Raw genomic sequence first — 7,773 nt, forward strand, 5'->3', positions numbered from 1 at the left:
CTGGCTCACTTCTCCGCTCTTATCACTGCTTAGTAAACGTACCCCTCAGTTTAGAAATTCCTGTCACTTACGTTTCCCCTTTACCTATATATTGAGGCACTCTGTACAACATTGCTTTATAGTTCATTTTCTACACTAGTCTCATTTTTTTAAAACTAGAAACTCATGTACATCCAGTTGTAAGTGATGTATAAAATGTATATTTAAGATAGCTGTAACTCTGTAGCTTTGCTGCTGGTTACTATGACATCACACCTAGCTTGTGACATCACTAGCCTGTGCCATCACAATGCTTCTTCCTGTAACATTCTATCTACAGCTGCTGACGTTTCCAGTTACCATGCAGGAAGACAGGTAGGAGGAGGTGAGTCCTAAATAGCAGGGTATGATGGAGAGGGGTAAGGAAGACAGAGTGCAGTATAGTCAGCTGAAAGGCAAGACATGATAGACAGACCAGGGAATACAGGTACAAGGACACATAATTAGGAGAAGCGCAGTAAGGAACGGCATATGTAGGAATAAAAATGTAGCTTTACAGGAATAAAGAGGGCAGTATGGAGGATAAGCACACATACAGGGGATGCAGGTAACCTGAGGCAGAAACGTGGCTTTGGGATAAAATGAAAAAGTTAATATAATAGATAAATGGGATATTGATAACTTTGAAAGTATGTTGTTTGGTTTAAGGAAAACTGGGAAACTGGTTAACTCATGGATGTTTTATTGTACTTAAACTAGTACTATGCTTATTGATAGCCTTGTGTTTTTTAGATCATCATATGGATTCTGGCAAAGAGATTTGCAGAGTGTCGGGTGACCGGCAAAGAGATCTGCAAAGTGTCAGTTGAAGACGACGGGAGGGGTCGCAGAGGCAGCAAGGACTGGAGTATAACATGCAGAAGGTAAGTTACCATACTTGTGTAATTATGTGGGTGGTGGGTAGTATTGAGAGCACAGTACAAAACACAGACTATGGTGCAGGAAAGCGGATGATATAAAACATGCAGAAGGGGGCAGCTCAGTATAGGACATACAGATGGAATGGGATGGGCACGGGCGGTGCTAGGGTGTTCGACGCCCCCCTGCAAACTATAAATTTGAGCCCTCCCATACTTTGTAAAGTGACAGCAAGCTGCCTGAAAAAGGGGTGTGGTCTCACATAGAAGGGGTGTGGCCACACAATAGTACTCCCAATTGAAATTACGCCACACAAAACCATAATCTTATTCACATTACATCAAAAGTAGTGCCCTGATTCATAGTATGCCACATAGTATTGTCCCTTATTCACATTACATCACACAGTAGTGCCCCCTAGTTACATTACATCACACAGTATTGCCTATTATTCACATACAGATGAAGCCACGCTCATTGAGTTAGGAGCTGATTGGCTGGTACTTTATCTCTCTCCACTTTATCACTCTGATACATTTCTCCCATAGAATAACCAAATGATGAAACGGGATATAATGGTATAAATTATGTGAATTGGGGCTGTAATAAGTGACTGATTCACGATCTTTCCTATAATGTGTCACAACTGAGGGCTGGTGTTGGTATCGGGAAGCCTCAGTTGTAGGGGCTGACGGGTACCTGAACTTAGGAGGTGAGATGGGACTCCTGGACATGCGCTGGGACTGCAGCACCAATGCCCGAAGGCGTGACCACGACAAGGGGAGGTAGCTTTAAGGGTTTTAATTAAATAATAAAAGTCATAGAAGGTGCAAGAAAACAATAACCATCAAAGAGTGTCTCTGAATTCCTACTGGTTTGAGACCAGTGACTTAGGAATTGGGTTAGGGTGTTTTATGATGCTTGAGATTGTAAACAAACTTAAACGTGATGCTAGGGATCGCAGGGACAACACTTAGCTGTAATGGTAGATTATCTGAGAGTAGTGAAAACAGAGTACCGCTGGAGAAAAGCTACTGGAAGCCAAGGCATATACTTTGCCCACGCAGGGTGCAAATAGCAAGAAAGTCAGGATGCACCACAGAGTGTAATCACAGGAGAAGCAGGCTGTACCGCAGAGTATATTCACAGGAGAAATAGGCTGCACCGCAGAGTATATTCACAGGAGAGTTGGACTGCACTGCAGAGTATAGTCACAGGGGAGTCAGGCTGTACCGCAGAGTGTACCCACAGGAGAGTTGGGCTGCACTGCAGAGTGTATCCACAAGTGAGTCTCTAGTGAAGCTGAAGACTGGAATCACTGGAAAGACAATTGAAGCACTGACAATTTCCTGGGTGCTGGGACAGGATGTTTATACCTGCTGGTGAGCAGGCATTGGCTGACAATTAGACACAGGCACCAGCAGCGCAGCGGATTGGTGAGAAAAGTGACATGTGATTCTATCCAACATGGCTGCGCCTGTGACAGAACTTGAAGGGGAAAGAACCATGTGCCAAACAATAATGGCGGCGGAGGCCGCAGCAGCAGAGAACTCTTTGCTCTCCCACATACGCACAGCAGCCACAGAGATGACAGTGATGGCCGCGGCACACAGGGGACGCCACACACAGCTTCCATGCGGCAGGATCACGGGCGCAGCGGTGACGGCCGCGACGGGGCTGAGAGGGCCATACTAAGCTAAGTGAACACACTAATAAGGCCGCTGAACCAGCGCTGCGGGAACACAAAAATGAACTGTAAAACAAAACATAGTTATGAGCCGGCCCTGGCACGCTGAGCCAATCTCAGGAGACGCCTAACTGGTAGAAAATGGCGTCCAGACAGTCCAGTTACCCGTATCGTGACATAATAAAGGTGACATAGTCCTTTCCCTGGAGTCCTTCTCCTTACCACTCAGGGGGCCGATTCAGATGCGTACACAAAGCTGCTGTTGCACTCAAGTGGCTCAATTCTTTATCACTGCGCACAAAATGCGATCAAGCTCCCATAGAGTATCCCATCGCAAAGTGATTGACAGGAAGTCGGCATTTGGGGAGTGGTAATGGGGGTGGCTAACTGTACATAGGCGAGTCAGGTCCGTTCAAATGCCGTTCCGTGCATGTGCATAAATTACCCATTGCGACCTGTGTTGCTGCTGGAGAGCCTCCTGTGTCTAGGAGACTTGTTCAGCCTACGACTGCTCAAACTCATGATGCAATTGCGAACGGCAAGATTGTAGCCACAATCGCTTCAACAACCACAACTGAATCAGGCCCACAATTACACCATTATATTTTACTATTTTATTGCATCTAACAACTAAGGGGTCAATTTAATTAGGTGCGAGTTTGTCTTAGAACAGCCGAACTTTCCGGTAGCCCCATAGTCTGAATCTGGCAACGAAGGGTGTGAGTTTGGGTGCTGTTGAAACGTTGCAACAATGGTAACTTGTACCTAATTGGATTGACCCCTAAATGTTACAAATTTATAGCTTTTATTATTTACTGGTCAAATTTCTTTTCTGATGGTACCCAATAATTACTATAATAGAGAACTTATTCCCCCCAATGTGTGTATTGTATAAAAACAATGGGCCCTTAGGGATAATTGTCCTTATTTTAGGCATTTTCCATGTCCTCAATAGTTAGAGGTACATATTTACATAGAGAGATTTTTCTCTCTACACAACCACACCACTGTTTGCAGTTTGTCTGTCTGCTTGTTCATCCACTAACAATGTTTTTTCTTCTCTTCCTCTTCATCTACACGCAGTGGGTGATGCCTGAATTTCCTGGGAGGAGAGCCTGCGGACACCTGCTCCAAATGTTGGGACTTATGTATTACCTATGAGGAGATACGGTAAAGATGCCAGCCGTCGGGTTTACGGCAGTCAGAATACTGACACTGGGATCCCGACACTCTTCAGAATCCCGATGTTGGAACTCCGAATATGCAAGGATACTGATGCCCATATCCCCACGATCCTAGGTTTGGGGCGGGGGGGTGAGGTTTAGGCATCAGGCACGGGCAGGAGGGGTGGGTGGTTAGGATGCGGTGGAGGAAGGGTAAGATTTAGGTGTCAGGTGGGGGTTAGGTTTAGGCGTCAGACCGGGGGGTTTAGGTTTATGCTGTGGGTGGGGGGAGGTTAGGGTTAGACTCCAGGTAGGGTGGGTTAGGGTTAGGCACCCCCAGGTGTGGTTAGGCTGTGGGGGAGGGCGGGTTAAGTTTAGGCAGTAGGGACGGATGGGAGGGTGGTTAGGCTGTGGGGAAGGGGGGGTTAGGTTAAGGCATCAGGGATGGAGGGGAGGGTGGTCAGGCTGTGGGAGAGGGTTAGGTTTAGGCGTCAGATGGGGGGGTTAGGTTTAGGCTACAGGTGGGGAGAGGTTTGGGTTAGGCTGCGGGTAGGGCGGGTTAGGGATAGGCACACCTGGGGTTGGTTAGGTTGCAAGGGAGGGTTAGGTTTAGGCATCATGCGGGGGGATAGGTTTAGGCATCAGGTGGGGGGTAAGGTTTAGGCATCAGGCAAGGGGGTTAGGTTTAGGCTGCGTGTGGGGGGAGGTTAGGGTTAGGGGGCAGGTAGTGTGGGATAGGGTTAGGCATCCCCGGGAGTGGCTAGTCTGCGAGGGAGGTAGGGTTATTTTTAGGCAGCAGGGACGGAGGGGGGTTTTTAGGCTGCAGGGGAGGTAGGGTTAGGCATCAGGTGGGGGGTTAAGGTTAGGCTGTGGGTTGGGGGAGAATATGGTTCGGCTATGGGTGGGGGGAGGATAGGGTTAGGCTGCGGGTGGGGTGGGTTAGGCACCCACAGGGGTGGTTAGGTTGCAGGGGAGGGAGGGTTAGGTTTAGGCATCAGACGGGGAGATTAGGTTTAGGCATCAGGTAGGGGGGTTAGGTTTAGGCTGTGGGTGGAGGGAGGTTACGGTTAGGCTGTGAGTAGGGTGGGTTAGGGGGGTGGGGAGGAGAAAGAACACCCCTTACTCACCCCTGTCTGCCCGACATCAGTATTACAACCACCGGGATCCCATGCGCTGGGATATCATACTGATCCCCCTATTAGTACACCTCTTAATGCCCAGAGGGAAGGGCGATCCTGAGGCCATGGTTCCCCAGAGGTTTCCCCCCAAGGGGGTTTTTCCTCTCCTGAGTGCTGAAGGATGACTCTTTGTGAGTCCAGAGGTGTAGCTTTTATGCCATAATGAGTACCAATCTCATGCCTGTCCCTGCAATGTATAAGAAGTAAAATAATTGCTAATGCGATCACTTTACTTCTGGGTTTAGACCCCGGCTGCGCTAGTTTACATGTGCAATCGTCAGGATCCTTCTCCTAGGAATTATTGCATACTGTACCAAACAGGCTACAATAGCCATTTAGAAATGGCATTAGCTTCCGGGCCAAGCTCTGAAATGCTTTGCATTCTGGAGCTTGGTAAGTTTCGCAGTTTACCAACTGCATAGAAATTTTTGGTGGCTGCTTTTGTGATCAAAATAGGAGGAACACAACAGATATCCCCAATATCCATTGCAGTCCCCAATACATACATTCAGGGGCTGTTTAATATTTGTGGGTAGCCTCCAAAACCAACTGTTTTCGGAGATATTTTGCAAATATTATTTTTTAAATATCCCACATAATAAATTTTTTATATTTTAACATAAACTACAAAATGTTGTATGTATTCATTGACTGAGTCTCCCGTATTTACTGAATGCTAATTTCACAGAGTCCGCAAATTATTACTGATATGACTGTTATTCTACTGTCCTGCTAGTGCTCCTGGCCTGCTGTATAGCAGCGAGACATATTTTATATACAGCACTCTTGGAGAGATGTATCAAGCCTTGGAGAGAGATAAAGTGCAGATGTCCAAACCACCCAATCTTCTTCTGCCACTTATCTAGCACAGTGCATGAAATGATACCTGTAGTTAGAAGCTTCATTTGATTTGGGCTAATACTCAACTTTATCTCTCTCCACGGCTTGATACATCTCATGGAAAATATAATGTCTTCCTTTCACTTAAATAACAAGTTAAATTAATAAATTATCTTGGAAACGGTAAGAAATTCACAGTATAAGATAACGTTATACAGGGTTTCCATCTTCCGATAACTTTCTACTGGCTTGTCAATACCTCCTGGTATATTTACATTGATTTATCATTCACATTTATTCCATACCAGAAAGGGGTGGATTGGGAATGTAAAGTGGCCTCATGTAGGTTTGACTAAATCAGCTATAAGCGGGGCCTAACACAAATTGGAGTTAAGCAAATTGTTAACATTAGCCACAATGGTAGTAAGCAAGGCTAATGCAGCATGGTAGGCAGTCACAGCACCTGCAGGACAATCGTGTCACAGGAGGTGGAGATCACACCAGTAGGTTAAGCATTGCACTGGCAGGCAGTCACAGTACCAGCAGGAGGATCGTGTCACAGGAGGTGGAGATTACACCAGTAGGTGAGGCATTGCACTGGTAGGCAGTCACAGCACCAGCAGGAGAATCGTGTCACAGGAGGTGGAGATCACACCAGTAGGTAAGGCATTGCACTGGCAGGCAGTCACAGTACCTATAGTAGCTACACCTCTGTACATAACACATGTGACTGTGACAGGGAAGGTGGCCCCTCTCAGCTCTGGGCACAATAGCAGCTGCACTCCCTGCACCTATGGTAGCTACACCCTGTACATAACACATGTAATTGTGACAAGGAAGGTAATCCCATAGCAGCTGCACTCCCCGAACCTATGGAACTTATACCACTGTGTATATAACTCATGTAACTGTGACGGGGAAGTAGGGCTGGCATCAGAAATATTGGGGCCCCATACAGTGATATCTCTGGGGCCCCTTCAGATTATAAAAGTGCAACGGAATTTGCTGCACTATATAAGAAACTGTTAATAAATAAAAATATATTTATTTATACAAATATATCAATGTGTATATCTCTCCTTCCTCCCCCACACACCACAGTCTACTGTATAGCTCCCTCTCTCCTTCCTCTCATACACCTCACAGTCTCTCCCCAATGACTCCATGCTGCATTCCCAGCTCCCCCACATCATCCCAAAGCCCTGTATCCCGTCACCAAGCCACCCTTACCCTGGGGACAGACTCACCTTCGCTGCACTCCCCAGAATCCAGACCCAAACACCACACAGCAGGTACCATGCGGCCCTTACACCCCACCTGAAGAGGCCGGCGCAGGGCACAGGAATCCTCGCCAATAGAGTGGCTGCCGTGTCCCGTAACTGCATGCTGAGCACTAAATGGCATATCCTTGGGGCCACTCTGATCCTTGGGGCCCGGTACAGGTGTCCCCTTTGACCCCCCCTGTCGCCGGCCCAGCGGGGAAGGTGGCCCCTCTAAGCACTGGGCCCCATAGCAGCTGCATTTCCCGCACCTATGGTAGTTATACCCTTGTATATAACACATGTAACTGTGACAGGGAAGGTGGCCCCTCTCAGCACTGGGCCCCACAGTAGCTGCACTACCCGTCCCTATGGTAGCTATACCCTTGTATATAACACATGTAACTGTGACAAGGAAGGTTGCCCCTCTCAGCACTAGGCCCCATAGCTGCAGCACTCCCTGCACCTATAGTAGCTACACCCTGTATATAACACACGTAACTGTGACAGGGAAGGTAACACCTCTCAGCACTGGGCCCCATAGCAGCAGCACTCCTCGCACCTATGGTAGCTACACACTTGTATATAACACATGTAACTTTGACAAGGAAGGTGGCCCCTCTCAGCACTGGGCCACACAGCAGCTGCACTTCCCGCCCCTATGGTAGCAACACCCTTGTATATAACACATGTAACTGTGACAGGGAAGGTGGCCCCTCTCAGCACTGGGCCCCATAGCAGCTGCACTA

General features: G+C 47.5%; 1 long non-coding RNA gene across 1 annotated transcript; it reads left to right on the forward strand.

Annotated features, from left to right (window-relative positions):
* The first annotated feature begins 306 nt into the window (after positions 1-306).
* LOC135050737 (uncharacterized) lies at positions 307-3,915 on the forward strand. Its single transcript, XR_010241777.1, has 3 exons — positions 307-364; positions 772-902; positions 3,668-3,915. It is a non-coding gene; the product is annotated as an uncharacterized LOC135050737 (long non-coding RNA).
* The last annotated feature ends 3,858 nt before the right edge of the window (positions 3,916-7,773 follow it).

This window comes from Pseudophryne corroboree, chromosome 2, assembly GCF_028390025.1.
Source record: "Pseudophryne corroboree isolate aPseCor3 chromosome 2, aPseCor3.hap2, whole genome shotgun sequence".
Taxonomy (NCBI): Eukaryota; Metazoa; Chordata; class Amphibia; order Anura; family Myobatrachidae; genus Pseudophryne; species Pseudophryne corroboree.